The following is a 14,088-nucleotide window of genomic DNA, read 5'->3' as shown; positions in this document are numbered from 1 at the left end:
GGAGATATTTATCTCCTTCTGCAACTTGTCTTGGATTTTCAAAAAGGAAAAAATCGGAAACTCAGACATGAGATCTTAAAAGTTAGCAAGCCCTGTCCTATAATTAAACAAAAGCAAACCGTGTCTAAGCAACGTTTTGCAAGAGACCAGGTCTTGGTTCGCTAAGATACCTGCAATGCAAAGCCTGTCTTTCAGATTATAGAGCTCTTTTCATCACCAGAACCCGATTTAGGGGTGGAGACGCCTAAAAAAAACTTTTCCTGCACAGGAACTGAGGAGAGATTAACAACTGCTGGCAGAAATATAAAAATATAGGTGCCTGCAAAAGCCACAACAGCTGGGGCAGACAAAGACAATTGCTAGATTCACACACATCCCTCCCTTGTGCTCTAAACCTTCTACTGAGGTTGGCAAGCATGCTAAGGGAACAAGGATTCCTTAGTGCTGATTCACGTGATCCCTGGGCTTGTGGTGGCTGCGTTACATTTCTGTGCGCTATGAGTGGTGGCTTGGCCTTCAACTGCAACCCCGTAATTATCTTGGTTAATTTTACTCACAGTCCTTACCAAATAAAATTCCACCTTGTCTCTAGTCGAAGCAGAGTGCTGCTGTTTCTGAGAATGATTAAGGGAATGCAGTATACCACGGGAACAGCTGTTTTGGAGATAGGCCGCCATTGCCTCCAAGGCTGCAGACGTGCGCTCCCTTGCTTGGAAGTGGGTTTCGCTGAACGCTAAGGAGCTTGCTTCTGAGTAAACATGCCCAGGCTCACAGCAGCTCCAAAACTGCAGCTGTAACAGCGGCTTCTCGTGCTGCTGATGGGCGCTTTTCTGTTTACTCTGGAGGGCAGCCAAGGGGATAACACAGCTATACCTGCTCCTCTGGGCCCAGCAGACTTGCAGAAGGATCTTGCCGCCTAGAGACGGGTGCCTAAGGGTGCTGACAGGTTGGGGGGCTGTCGGGAAGAACAAGCTGAGAGGAGGGCAAGAGCTTTTTCCTTTTTGTTTTACGGAGTCGGAATGGGTTGAGGTGAGATGATTATTTTATGGTTGCTTCAGGTTGTGATGGGCTCCAGTTAGGTCAGATTCTGTCTCTTATAATAACAATTAATATGGAAGTGAAAGCTGGACCATAAAGAAGGCTGATCGCCAAAGAATTGATGCTTTTGAATTATGGTGCTGGAGGAGACTCTTGAGAGTCCCATGGACTGCAAGAAGATCAAACCTATCCATTCTTCAGGAAATAAGCCCCGAGTGCTCACTGGAAGGACAGATCCTGAAGCTGAGGTTCCAATATTTTGGCCACCTCATGAGAAGAGAAGACTTCCTGGAAAAGACCCTGATGTTGGGAAAGATGGAGGTCACAAGGAGAAGGGGACGAGATGATTGGACAGTGTTCTCGAAGCTACCAGCATGAGTTTGACCAAACTGCGCAAGGCAGTGGAAGACAGGAGTGCCTGTCATGCTCTGGTCCATGGGATCAAGAAGAGTTGGACATGACTAAATGACTAAACAACAAATAATTTTATTATTTATACCCCACCCATATGGCTGGGTTGCCCCAGCCACTTGTGGTTAAGAGGGTTTCAGTGGACCTCAGAGAGGGAAAAGAGAAGAAGTCTGTGTGTTGTGTGGAGAACTTTCATGTTCTAGATTCAGGCTCCAGAATGTGTTGGTAGTGGGGTCATATAGTCCTCCCTTGACAGAGCTCTCAGAAGAAAACTACATGTACGTTTCCGAGCACAAATCAAAGTGTTGCTGCTAACCTTTAAAGCTCTAAATGGCCTCGGTCCAGTATACCTGAAGGAGCGTCTCCACCCCCATCATTCTGCCTGGACACTGAGGTCCAGTGCCGAGGGCCTTCTGGTGGTTCCCTCGTTGCGAGAAGCTAAGTTACAGGGAACCAGGCAGAGGGCCTTCTCAGTAGTGGCTCCCGCCCTGTGGAATGCCCTCCCACCCGATGTCAAAGAGAAGAACAACTACCAGACTTTTAGAAGACATCTAAAGGCAGCCCTGTTTAGGGAAGCTTTTAATGTTTAACAGACCACTGTATTTTAATACTTTGTTGGAAGCCGCCCATAGTGGCTGGGGTATAAATAATAAATTATTATTAGTAGTATTTATTATTATTTAATGGTAAATATGTGAATGCATTTAACATGTGTAGTGTCCCCTCCTCCCCCCAAAAAAGCTGCAGGTTAGACCACATACCTCACCATAGTCCTGATGAAAATCCTCTCAATGTTGGCATTACCCCCATGTGAAAAATAGACATTGCTCCAGGATCTTTCCTAGAGAGAATTCTTTCAGCAGGTGAAACTTGCTGAAATTGCTCTTCCACACAGCTATTAAAGAGACAGAGCCCTGTCTCTTAAAGAGACAGGAGCCCTGGTGAAATTAAATATCTAGGGAGGCGAATTCAGGTTGAAAGAACATCAACGACGCACTGTATTTTAAGTTCAAACAATACGTTGATGTTTCTCTGTGTGTCTATGTGGGCAAGGATACTGAGCAAGACCATTTAATTACAGGCTGAAGTTGCCACCCTAGGGACACTTACTATTCGGTAAGACCCACTGAATACTTCTAAGCAAGACTGGGTGATCCTTTCCAGAAAAACATCCATAATGCGAGAGTTTTTCCTGTGAGCAAATTGCAGCGTTTGAGTAGTTGGAGAGCATAGAATGGGAGAATGAGATCATCCCAGGTGTCTTCAGTGGATTATACTAAGAACTTAAGAACATAAGGATTGCCTTCTTGATCAGGTCAACGGCCCATCTAGCTCAACATCCTATTCTCACAGTGGCAAACTAAGAAGCCTGCGGGACAGCATAATTGTATCATGTCTGTCCTTGGTTCCCAACATCAAGGCCAGAAATATATAGAGAGCGCATGATATTTTGTGACATATCTATGCCTGATCTCTCATGCCCCTTGCCTTACATATAAAAGTTTTAACTCAGTTCCTCCAATCCAACCGGCAGACCTGTGTATTGAGGCCGGACTGCGCATGAATTTCCCAGGCTGAAAAGTCCAATGCCGTCATGTATCACATTTAGATTGTTTTGAACAGAACTATCTATCTGTTTGGGGTTGTTTTTGGGGGGTGGGCATGGGAGGAGAGGCCTAAATAAAACCTTCCATTTTCCTCTCTCACCTGGATAAGCGACATATGAGTGGCAGGCATTCTCCCAGTACAGACTTTTCAATCCTGGGAAAAATGAACTCCCCATTTGCCCACACATTTCCCAGCGTCGGATTTTGGCAAATGCGCTGGGCCCAAGGCCATTAATTCCATTGTAAGAAGTGCAGGCTTTGTGTTTTAACACATGCACATTAGGGGAACAAGTGTACTACAATGGCAATACAAGAACATTTTGATTTTGATTTCAATGTTTAAAGTCCATTACTTCATTTTTTTTAAAGTATACATCTTAAATCCTTTTAACAGCCTGACCAAAGTCTGCTATCGTGAGGCTCGCAGCTAGCTTTAGAGCAAGGGTTGGCAAACTAAGGCCCAGGGGCTGGATCCGGCCCAACTGCGTTCTAAATCCGGCCCACGGACAGTTCGGGACTCAGCATGTTTTTACATGAGTAGAATGTGTCCTTTTATTTAAAATGCATCTCTGGGTTATTTGTGGGGCCTGCCTGGTGTTTTTACATGAGTAGAATGTGTGCTTTTATTTAAAACGCATCTCTGGGTTATTTGTGGGGCGTAGGAATTCGTTCATTTATTTATTTTTTTCAAAATATAGTCCGGCCCCCTGCTGAAAAAGTTTGCTGACCCCTGATTTAGAGCTCCCTGGGCCCTACGTAGCAACTAATGCCAGCGGCCACGAAGGCCCGTTTGGTGAAATCCGAAAATGCTTACGCCAGCACTCTTGCCCTCATGAACTTCAACTTTCCAATAGCTTGGGTGAGAAGTTACACTTGCCCCCTCGCTCCCTGAAGCTTTTAAAAGCAACATTGGTGTCGCAGCTAATGAGGCAGTAGAAGGCAAGCTGTGGTATATTCATCGCTGCTAATTACTCCATTCCCGGGAGCCTAATCAAAGAATTGTGCATTCAGTTGCTGTCTAGTCAGCACCAGCCACCTGCGATTTCTGACACACCTGAGCTCTCAGCTCAGTGGCCCATGATTCCAAATTAATCCGTCCCCATTACTAAAGGATAGAAGACGAAGGCGCCAAGCAACCGTGAAATGGTGCTTTGCTAAAAGAGCAAAGAACAAACAAGCTGAGCAATACTCTGCAGTCAACTGTCTGTGCAGAATCATATCTATATATTTATTGACACATCTATTTTTATATATTCCTCCCCCCTCACCAGCCTTCTCCATTGTTTCTCTCAGCCCACATTCAACTCACCCCATTCTGCTTCCTCCATGTTTGCAGGCTGGCTGGATTTGGCTGGCGGGCCAAAAGTCAGGGCTTCCCCATCTTTTTCCAGGCCTAGGGACACATTTGGAAATATAATAAACTGTCAGGGGCACCACAAAATACCCATTTCACATAAAACAGGTGATGCTCAGACACACATATATACACACTGAGAATATGTCTACACTTATAGGAAATAAGAAAACTCTAGGAAACTCTAGCCCAATGGTTGCCATTAATTTGTTTTTGAATTGATTTTAGAATGAATTGATTTTAGAATGCATTTCAATTAATTGATTGTGATTTTATGTAAACCGTGTTACCGTGGTACCTCGGGTTAAGTACATAATTTGTTCCGGAGGTCCGTACTTAACCTGAAACTGTTCTTAACCTGAAGCACCACTTTAGCTAATGGGGTCTCCTGCTGCTGCCGCGCCACCGGAGCACGATTTCTGTTCTCATGCTGAAGCAAAGTTCTTAACCTGAAGCACTATTTCTGGATTAGCGGAGTCTGTAACCTGAAGCGTATATAACCTGAAGCGTATGTAACCCGAGGTACCACTGTACTTTTATTGTTGTTAGCCACTCTGAGCCCGGCTTCAGCTGGGGAGGGCGGGATATAAATAAATTATTATTATTATTATTATTATTATTATTATTAAATGCCACCCTCAAACAGATGCCTCCCAACCAAGTAGCCCCCCCCCCAAACATACATATGCACACACACATATATACATATGAGAAAAAAGCAAGGATCTTGATAGGTTTGAAGAGCATCTTAGGGCACTATGGTGAAGGCAGGAACAAGGACTGAGCTACCGCTGGCCCAAACTGCAAGGCGAGTGCTACACCAAACGCTGGCAAGGCTGAAGTGCAGGAGAAGGCAGACAAACCTCTGCAGGCAAGATGGTACTGATGCTGCTGCTGCCAGGCCTCAACAACCATCACTGTCCCCTAAGATGGAGGAGGAAGCAGGTGGGTGCCTCAATACTGGTTTCCACCCACTCTTCCTCCTGGTGTTGCTGCTGCACCTGTGGCTGGGCAGGTGAGCACACCGCTTCTCCTTCACCTCACAATAAGACAGGAGGGAGCGGCAGGCTGGCCCAGGTCTGCCCACTTCCTGCACCTCGGGATCTGCCGCCTGAGGTAACTGCCAGGGGACCAAATGAGGTGGTCATCTCAGGCAGCAGGTGCCAAAAGGTGGGAAGTGGACAGGGCCATGTGGGTCGCATAACTTACCTTAGGCACCCCCAAGCTAGCCTGCTGCCCTCACGTTTAGTCTAGATGCAGCTAACTTAATGCACCACTCATATTTTTGGTGCCTATGGCAGCCATCTTGTGCCGGAATGCTTGTACCCATATGAGTACTGGCAGCCTATTTTTAGAAAGGAAAAAACAAAACCCATCCTCCCTTAATTTTTCTTTTTTGAACAACCACCAGAACTTGTATCTTTAACCGCAGGTATTCAATCTTTTGAGTTATGGTGCTGGAGGAGACTCTTGAGAGTCCCATGGACTGCAAGAAGATCAAACCTCTCCATTCTGAAGGAAATCAGCCCTGAGTGCTCACTGGAAGGACAGATCCTGAAGCTGAGACTCCAATACTTTGGCCACCTCATGAGAAGAGAAGACTCCCTGGAAAAGACCCTGATGTGGGGAAAGATGGAGGGCACAAGGAAAAGGGGACGACAGAGGACGAGATGGTTGGACAGTGTTCTCGAAGCTACCAGCATGAGTTTGGCCAAACTGCGGGAGGCAGTGGAAGACAGGAGTGCCTGTCATGCTCTGGTCCATGGGGTCATGAAGAGTCGGACATGACTAAACGACTAAACAATAACAACATTCAACCACAGTATTAAGCAGTCTTGCCAGACATTAACGGGTAGACCCTGAGAAAGCGGATTTACGCCTTGCCTACCATCAAGAGCATCTATGGGCCACTGACAAGAGCTAAGTGCAGCAACGTCCGGATAAAAATGTAATCTCAAGAGAAAATGAAGGTGTTGGTACCAGCTGAGCTGCTGGATAATTGGCTTTTAAGCTGTGTAAGATATAAGAATAAGCACATTTGTTTACTTCCAAGAGAGCCAGTATTATCCAGGCGTGCCTCAGCAGGCCCCTCTCCACTGAGGGCATGACAAAACACTGAACTGGAGGAGGGTATTCCGCCAGGAAAGGCTTTTTCTGTGCTACTGGCCAGCTTGCGAATGTCATGCTTGCTATGTTTGTCAGCTCCAAGAAGGAGAGCACATGGATATAAGGAAGCCACAGGAGTCTTTTCTTTCTATCTCTGTAAGGAAAAGCACCTTCAGGAGGTGGAGGTTTTGCAAGAGGAGTGGTTGGGGAGAAGGGTGTTTCACCCTTTCCCTGCCAGCTGTGTTCCCACTCCAAATCACCCCCCCCCCAAAGCTGCTCTGCACACCAACCCATAGCTGTCAACCGTCCCTTATTTGGCGGGAAAGTCCCTTATCCAAGCATTGTGTCCCGCTGCTGTCCCTTATTGATGATGTCCCTTAAATTTCCTGGGTTTCAAAGGAAGCAGCTCCTCTCCCTCCCTCCCTGCCGGCCAGGGAGGAGGGAGGCTCCAACTGTGTTGCTTGGCTGCGTTGCTCACCCAATAAGGAGTCTAAGAACGACTAGAGGGTGGAGCTTGCATGCCTTGTGCCGATCAAATCGGCCACATTGCCTGGGGACTCGCCTTTGCTCAGCGCTTCGCAGCAGAGAGGTGGCACTGGTTTTCCTTGCTGCATCCCTTTTGCCGGGTTGCTGTGCTGTTGGAACCACCGCTTGAGGCTTCGTTTGGCTGCTGGGCTGGGCTTCCTGCCTTTGGCTCGGAGGGGCTCAGAAGTCGAACATACCTGCGCTCTGAAAATCCCTTATTTTGGCTGCTGCTCCCTTATTTTCAAATCTATAAGTTGACAGCTATGCACCAACCCAGCCTGGAGCAGAAATCAGCTGGGAGCAGATGAGATTTGGAGTAGGAAAACACCAGAGGAGCAGAGGGTCAAGCAAAGCCACACCTTCCTCAGCCTCACTTCTGCCCGCAACAGCTTCCTCCCAAGGCTGTTGCTTGTTCTTAAGGAAAGAAAACATTTAGGCCTCGTCATATCTTTCTATATCATGCATAAAACTGCATTCTGTTCGCGTTACCAAGGCCAAATGTCTATACACATTGTTTGCGCATGAAAATGACAGCCCAGGATCCCAGGGACAGCGGTCTTGTCCTACAATAACAATTCCAGGAAAATAAGAAGATATGTTCTGCTTACCAAACAGTTCCACTAACTCCAGCTCAGATATCTTCACGTTTCATGAGAAACTGGCTTTCTGAGCCCATAGGTCTGGAACTTAATCCTGAGCAGGGGCAGGGAAACCCTTTTGGCTGTGATGTGGCCTTCACACCAGAGTGCAAGCACCCTTTATCTCAGCCTTCTCCAATTTTCTACTCTCCAGGTGTTTTATATTACCACTTGCATCAGCTTCAGCCAGCATGGCTCTGCTAGCTTGGGGGCTGATGGGAATTGTAGTCCAAAACAGCTGGGAGGGGAGCAGTTCTGCCTTACATAGAGGCTCAATGTCTTTGTCCACAAATAAAGTATCAATGTGCACACAGTCTTTGGCCACACCATGCTCATGGTTTTCTAAAGGTTGCTTACTAGAGCCTTTCGCTTGTTTCCTTCATTTACCTGAGTAAGGGTTTTGCCACTTGCTGCCAATTCGCCTTTCATATAACTAGGTAAGGTAAAGGGACCCCTGACCATTAGGTCCAGTCGTGGCCGACTCTGGGGTTGCGGCGCTCATCTCGCTTTATTGGCCGAGGGAGCTGGCGTACAGCTTCCGGGTCATGTGGCTAGCATGACTTAGCATGAAGCGGGCCAGTGCACGGAAACGCCGTTTACCTTCCCACCGGAGCAGTATCTATTTATCTACTTGCACTTTGACGTGCTTTCGAACTGCTAGGTTGGCAGGAGCAGGGACTGAGCAACGGGAGCTCACCCCGTCACAGGGATTCGAACCGCTGACTTGCTGGTTGGCAAGTCCTAGGCTCTGTGGTTTAACCCACAGAGTCACCCGCGTCCCTTCATGTAACTATATTTCCCCAAATGAGCATGGAAAACCTCTCTGCAGCTACTCTGGCCCTCGGAAGCTGTTCCACCGTGCATCACATCTTTAATCTCTTGCTAACTACTGTGATTCTATTTTTTTAACTTCCTTAAAGTTCTGGAGCAGATTCTCCTTTTCCAAGGCCTCATATTTCACTGATCCTCATCAGTTTTGCTTCTGATTTCTACACTCTACTCAAACTATTCCAACCTGGTTTTCCATTTATTATCTCTGCACTAAATCCTGGATCATTCATTTCACTTGCAATGCTGAAGAATTAGCAATGAGGTCTGTTTATATTGTTACACACTTCTCTGACCTCTGACTCCAGGGTTTCTGGCATAGAGTCTTGGCAGTACTGCAACCATGAGGTATACAGTGGTACCTCGGGTTAAGTACTTAATTCGTTCCGGAGGTCCGTTCTTAACCTGAAACTGTTCTTAACCTGAAGTGCCACTTTAGCTACTGGGGCCTCCTGCTGCTGCCACGCCGCCAGAGCATGATTTCTGTTCTCATCCTGAAGCAAAGTTCTTAACCCGAAGTAATATTTCTGGGTTAGCGGCGTCTGTAACCTGAAGCGTATGTAACCCAGGTACCACTGTAAGTGAAGGCGAGAGACAGGGACGTACCAAATTCTGGCGTCGCACAGGGTTCTGCTGAATTTTGAGACCCCAAGGTCCGCCACTGGAAGGGACCCAGACTGACACCCCCCACCCGAGCTCATAACAATATTATGTATGTCTTCATCCTTAGATCACTCTACTATTGACATTGTGGGTCATTTTATAACCTCCATAGGCTATATCAAATCCTTAACACTTCCGTAGTAACATAATGTATTTTGAATAATGGGGAGCAGTCATTTCCTTGGAACAGAAGTAGAGGACGTCAGGATTCCTTGCAATAAATGACAAACAACTGCACATTTATAAAGCAGGGGGGAAAGTCCATAAAAGTCCTGTGTTCTTAAACTTCATAACTCACTTTCTATTGTAATAACTGAGAACAAGCTTGTTGTCCCACTCCTCTAGTGCCTGAAGCAAATGAGTTGCATGCTATCTGTCGCCCGTCATAGGGAAAAAATCCATGAGTTCATCAGTTTATCAGACCTGGAGGAAAATTCCTTCCATCGCTCATTATGACATCAGCTCAACTCTGAGTCAAAGGGCCTCCTCAGTGGCTGGGTCCAGACTTTGGAACTCCCTGCCAAAGGAGCATAGCTGTCAACTTACAGATTTGAAAATAAGGGACCAGCAGCCAAAATAAGGGACCTGCAGCCTCACCTGTTCCAGGCACTCCAGTCTTCCTGTCCTCCTGCAGTCTGGTCAAACTCATGCTGGTAGCTTCGAAAACACTGTCCAAACAACTTTGTAACCAGAGGTTCAACTGAATAGAATCTGAGTCACATGCACCACAAAGCCTATGCAGCCTCAACTTAAGATGGCTCCCCGGCCTGGCTTTGCACTGCAAAGTTTGCAGCAGCGTGTGCAACAAAATGGCGTCCAACATTCAAAAAACCGCTCAGCTTGCATTAACTAGCCACACACAAGGCATGCAAGCTCCACCCCCCAGACGTTCTTAGACTTCTTATTGGGTGAGCAACACAACCAAGCAACACAGTTGGAGCCTCCCTCCTCCCTGGCCAGCAGGGAGGGAGGGAGAGGAGCTGCTTCCTTTGAAATTTAAGGGACGTCATTTAAGGGACATTTAAGGGACATCCATCAATAAGGGACAGCAGCAGGACATGGCACTGGAATAAGGGGCTGTCCCTTCAAATACGGGACACTTGACAGCTATGCAAAGGAGGCTTGCCTAGATTCCTTGTTGATGGCTTTCTTCAGCCAATAGGCAATTTAAAAAAAACACCAGACAGATATTTGGCCTATTGGGCAGATTTGCTTTGCTCTGCTAATCTGTATTCTGCTGCCACTTTTAGTTGCTCTTATTTGATTCCATTGCCATGTTGCTTATGGTGAGGGTTGCAATATTTTGAAGAGTAAAAAAGAGGATAATGTGACAACTCTCATTTTAAATACCCTTACTATATGCAGCCAAAGAAGCTGTGGTATATATTGCTGAGCGGGGCAGGAGCAAAGCTGTCAACTTTTTCCTTTTTTAAAGGGAAATCCTATTCACTGAGGCAGCAGTGAGTTTGGCTCTGCCTATATGTTTGCACCGCAGCAATCTGGCCTTCCTACAGGCGTGTGGGTCTGATCAAATTTGCAGATGACACCAAACTGGGAGGGGTGGCTAACACCCCAGAGGACAGGATCACACTTCAAAACGACCTTGACAGATTAGAGAACTGGGCAAAAACAAACAAGATGAATTTTAACAGGGAGAAATGTAAAGTATTGCACTTGGGCAAAAAAAATGAAAGGCACAAATACAAGATGGGTGACACCTGGCTTGAGAGCAGTACATGTGAAAAGGATCTAGGAGTCTTGGTTGACCACAAACTTGACATGAGCCAACAGTGTGACGCGGCAGCTAAAAAAGCCAATGCAATTCTGGGCTGCATCAATAGGAGTATAGCATCTAGATCAAGGGAAGTAATAGTGCCACTGTATTCTGCTCTGGTCAGACCTCACCTGGAGTACTGTGTCCAGTTCTGGGCACCACAGTTCAAGAAGGACACTGACAAACTGGAACGTGTCCAGAGGAGGGCAACCAAAATGGTCAAAGGCCTGGAAACGATGCCTTATGAGGAACGGCTAAGGGAGCTGGGCATGTTTAGCCTGGAGAAGAGGAGGTTAAGGGGTGATATGATAGCCATGTTTAAATATATAAAAGGATGTCACATAGAGGAGGGAGAAAGGTTGTTTTCTGCTGCTCCAGAGAAGCGGACACGGAGCAATGGATCCAAACTGCAAGAAAGAAGATTCCACCTAAACATTAGGAAGAACTTCCTGACAGTAAGAGCTGTTCGACAGTGGAATTTGCTGCCAAGGAGTGTGGTGGAGTCTCCTTCTTTGGAGGTCTTTAAGCAGAGGCTTGACAACCATATGTCAGGAGTGCTCTGATGGTGTTTCCTGCTTGGCAGGGGGTTGGACTCGATGGCCCTTGTGGTCTCTTCCAACTCTATGATTCTATGATTCTATGTGTGTGCACTGTGCTACCCATGCCCCTTCTCCTTTACTTCCTGGTATGCTGTCCGCTACTGACTGCAACATGTTTGTCACTCCGGACAGTTCTCTGTGGCGATTCTAGTGTTCCTAAGCTTTTCTTTTGTCTTAATTCAGCCTGGTTTGGAACAGGCACAATGGCCTTGCGAGACCTGAATTGCACCGGAGAAGCATAAAAGTCTGGCACTCTCCGTTGCCAACTACTTTGGCTCTGGAGCACTGACTGCAACTTCAGGCTGATTAATAGAGTTCCTTTTCTTCCCTCCCACTTATCTAGAGAGCAGAAGTTACAAGCCAAGAAACAAACATCCAGGGAAAGTAATACATTAATCTTTTTTATTGCTCTGACGCTTGCTTCTAGGATACTTCAAGGATTTTAAACACCTAGTTCCCAGAATTTTAAAGCATACCGATTTTGGTGTGTATTTCTTACTAACTTAAGACACATTTCTCCAGAAACCAACTATTCTCCTCGTAATGCTTCTCAGGTTTTGCCCCGGAGAGGTTTTTGGGAAATGATGCAAACAGTACGTTATCACAGGCTGTAGCAACAATGCCTAACCAGGCCCATACACAAGTGCCAACCCTGTGAAGATTTCAACAGGGTTTTTCTTTTTAATTAAGTGCGGTTACATTTTAATTAAGAGCTCATTGAGTCCATAATAAGGCCCGCAAGGCAGTTCCAAGACAGGGCAGGGTGATTCACCAAGGGATCCCAGCCTTAGCTGAAGTAGGTTTCACTTGATTCCCTTTGCCCACCAAAGGCCTTCCAAATCAGGGCTACGTCTTCTATTTTACTGAAGTCCAGTTTGAAGGGGTCACCCAGAGAGTCCCTGCGCAGCTACAACCAAGATAACCAAAACACCCTGAACAAACCCATGGATCTTGTAAGTTACACTACCCTGTGTGTGGCTGATGTAAAGGTAAAGGGACCCCTGACCATTAGGTCCAGTCATGGCCGACTCTGGGGTTGCGGCGCTCATCTCGCTTTATTGGCCGAAGAAGCCGGCGTACAGCTTCCGGGTCATGTGGCCAGCATGACTAAGCTGCTTCTGGCGAACCAGAGCAGCACACAGAAACGCCGTTTACCTTCCCGCCGGAGCGGTACCTATTTATCTACTTGCACTTTGACGTGCTTTCAAACTGCTAGGTTGGCAGGAGCAGGGACCGAGCAACGGGAGCTCACCCCGTTGCGGGGATTCAAACCGCCAACCTTCTGATCGGCAAGTCCTAGGCTCTGTGGTTTAACCCACAGCACCACCCGCATCCCAGATGTAGCTGATGAGTTGACTGGAAAGAGCCTCAGCTCAATGGTGGAGGTCCTGTTTTGCATGCAACAGGTCCCAAGTTTAGTCTCTGGCATCTCCATATAAGGCTGGGAAAGTCTTCCTATCTCAGGGTTGGGGAATCTTTGGCTCTTCGGAGGTTACTGAACTACAACTAACATCCCTGCTCATTGGCCAAGCTTGCTGGGACTAACGGGAGTTGTAGTTCAGCAACATCTGGAGGACACATGCCCCTCGCCCCTGCTCTATCAGGGGCACCTTAGGGACTTCTGCACACAGAATGGAAACAGGACATATTCATATTCACATAGGCATTCAGGATGATAGGGTTGGGTCATTCATGTCAGTCAGTCCTCTCGCCAATGCAAGCTAAGCCAGTAAGGTATAAGAAAAAGAGTGGAGCAATTATTATTATCATTATCATTACCACTGTTATTGTTATTAATTTGTATACCACCATACATCTGTAGATCTCAGGGCTGAGATGGTTAAATTTGCCAGTAGAATTCACCAGCAAGCACATCTTGAGTGATACCTGGCAGGGTATAGGTATAGGGATAGAGAACAGATATACTCTATTTTTCGCTCTATAAGACGCACTTTTCCCCTCCAAAAAGTAAGGGGAAATGTGTGTGCGTCTTATGGAGTGAATGCAGGCTGCGTGGCTATCCCAGAAGCCAGAACAGCTAGAGGGAGCGCTGCTCTTGCGGGAGGTAGGGGAAGGGACAGAGCCGCGTGCGGGAGGTGGGGGAAGGGACAAAGCCAGGGATAGCCACGCTCCCTTTAAAGAGTGCACGGCTTTTGCAGAAGATGGGAGAAGTGACACCACCTCCCACAAATGCCAGGGATAGCAGCGCTCCCATTAAAGAGCTGCGCGGAGTGTGTGTGTGTGGTTCTTGGGGGCTTTTCCCCGAGGAGGGAAAAGGGCAGCCTGTCTGTTACAGCTACACACACGCTCCACGCGGCTCATGAAAGGGAGCGCTAAGCAGAGCCTGGGATGCATACAGGCTCTGCTCAGCGCTTCCTTTAAATAATTCCCCCCCCCCTGCATTCCCCCTCTAAAAACTAGGTGCGCCTTATGGTCAGGTGCGTCTTATGGAGCGAAAAATACGGTAGGTGCTGATGGTACCGCAAGGTCTGTTGCCTTTGCTTTTTTAGACTCTGCAATGGACGTAGCTGTGCATTTGAACCTT

General features: G+C 47.0%; 1 protein-coding gene across 1 annotated transcript in view; it reads right to left on the bottom strand.

The window, feature by feature from the left end:
* Positions 1-3,734: 3,734 nt before the first annotated feature.
* Positions 3,735-14,088, bottom strand: part of COG6 (component of oligomeric golgi complex 6) — a 74,509-nt gene continuing 64,155 nt past the window's right edge. The window contains exon 20 of the mRNA XM_083435352.1: positions 3,735-4,449. The gene's annotated coding sequence lies outside the window, so the exon portion shown is untranslated. The remainder of the gene's footprint in view (positions 4,450-14,088) is intronic.

The sequence above is a fragment of the Podarcis tiliguerta genome (genome assembly GCF_965153285.1).
Source record: "Podarcis tiliguerta genome assembly, chromosome: 3".
In the NCBI taxonomy this organism is placed as follows: domain Eukaryota; kingdom Metazoa; phylum Chordata; class Lepidosauria; order Squamata; family Lacertidae; genus Podarcis; species Podarcis tiliguerta.
The sequence above is the reverse complement of the archived record's forward strand: the minus strand, read 5'-3'. Positions and strand labels throughout refer to the sequence as shown.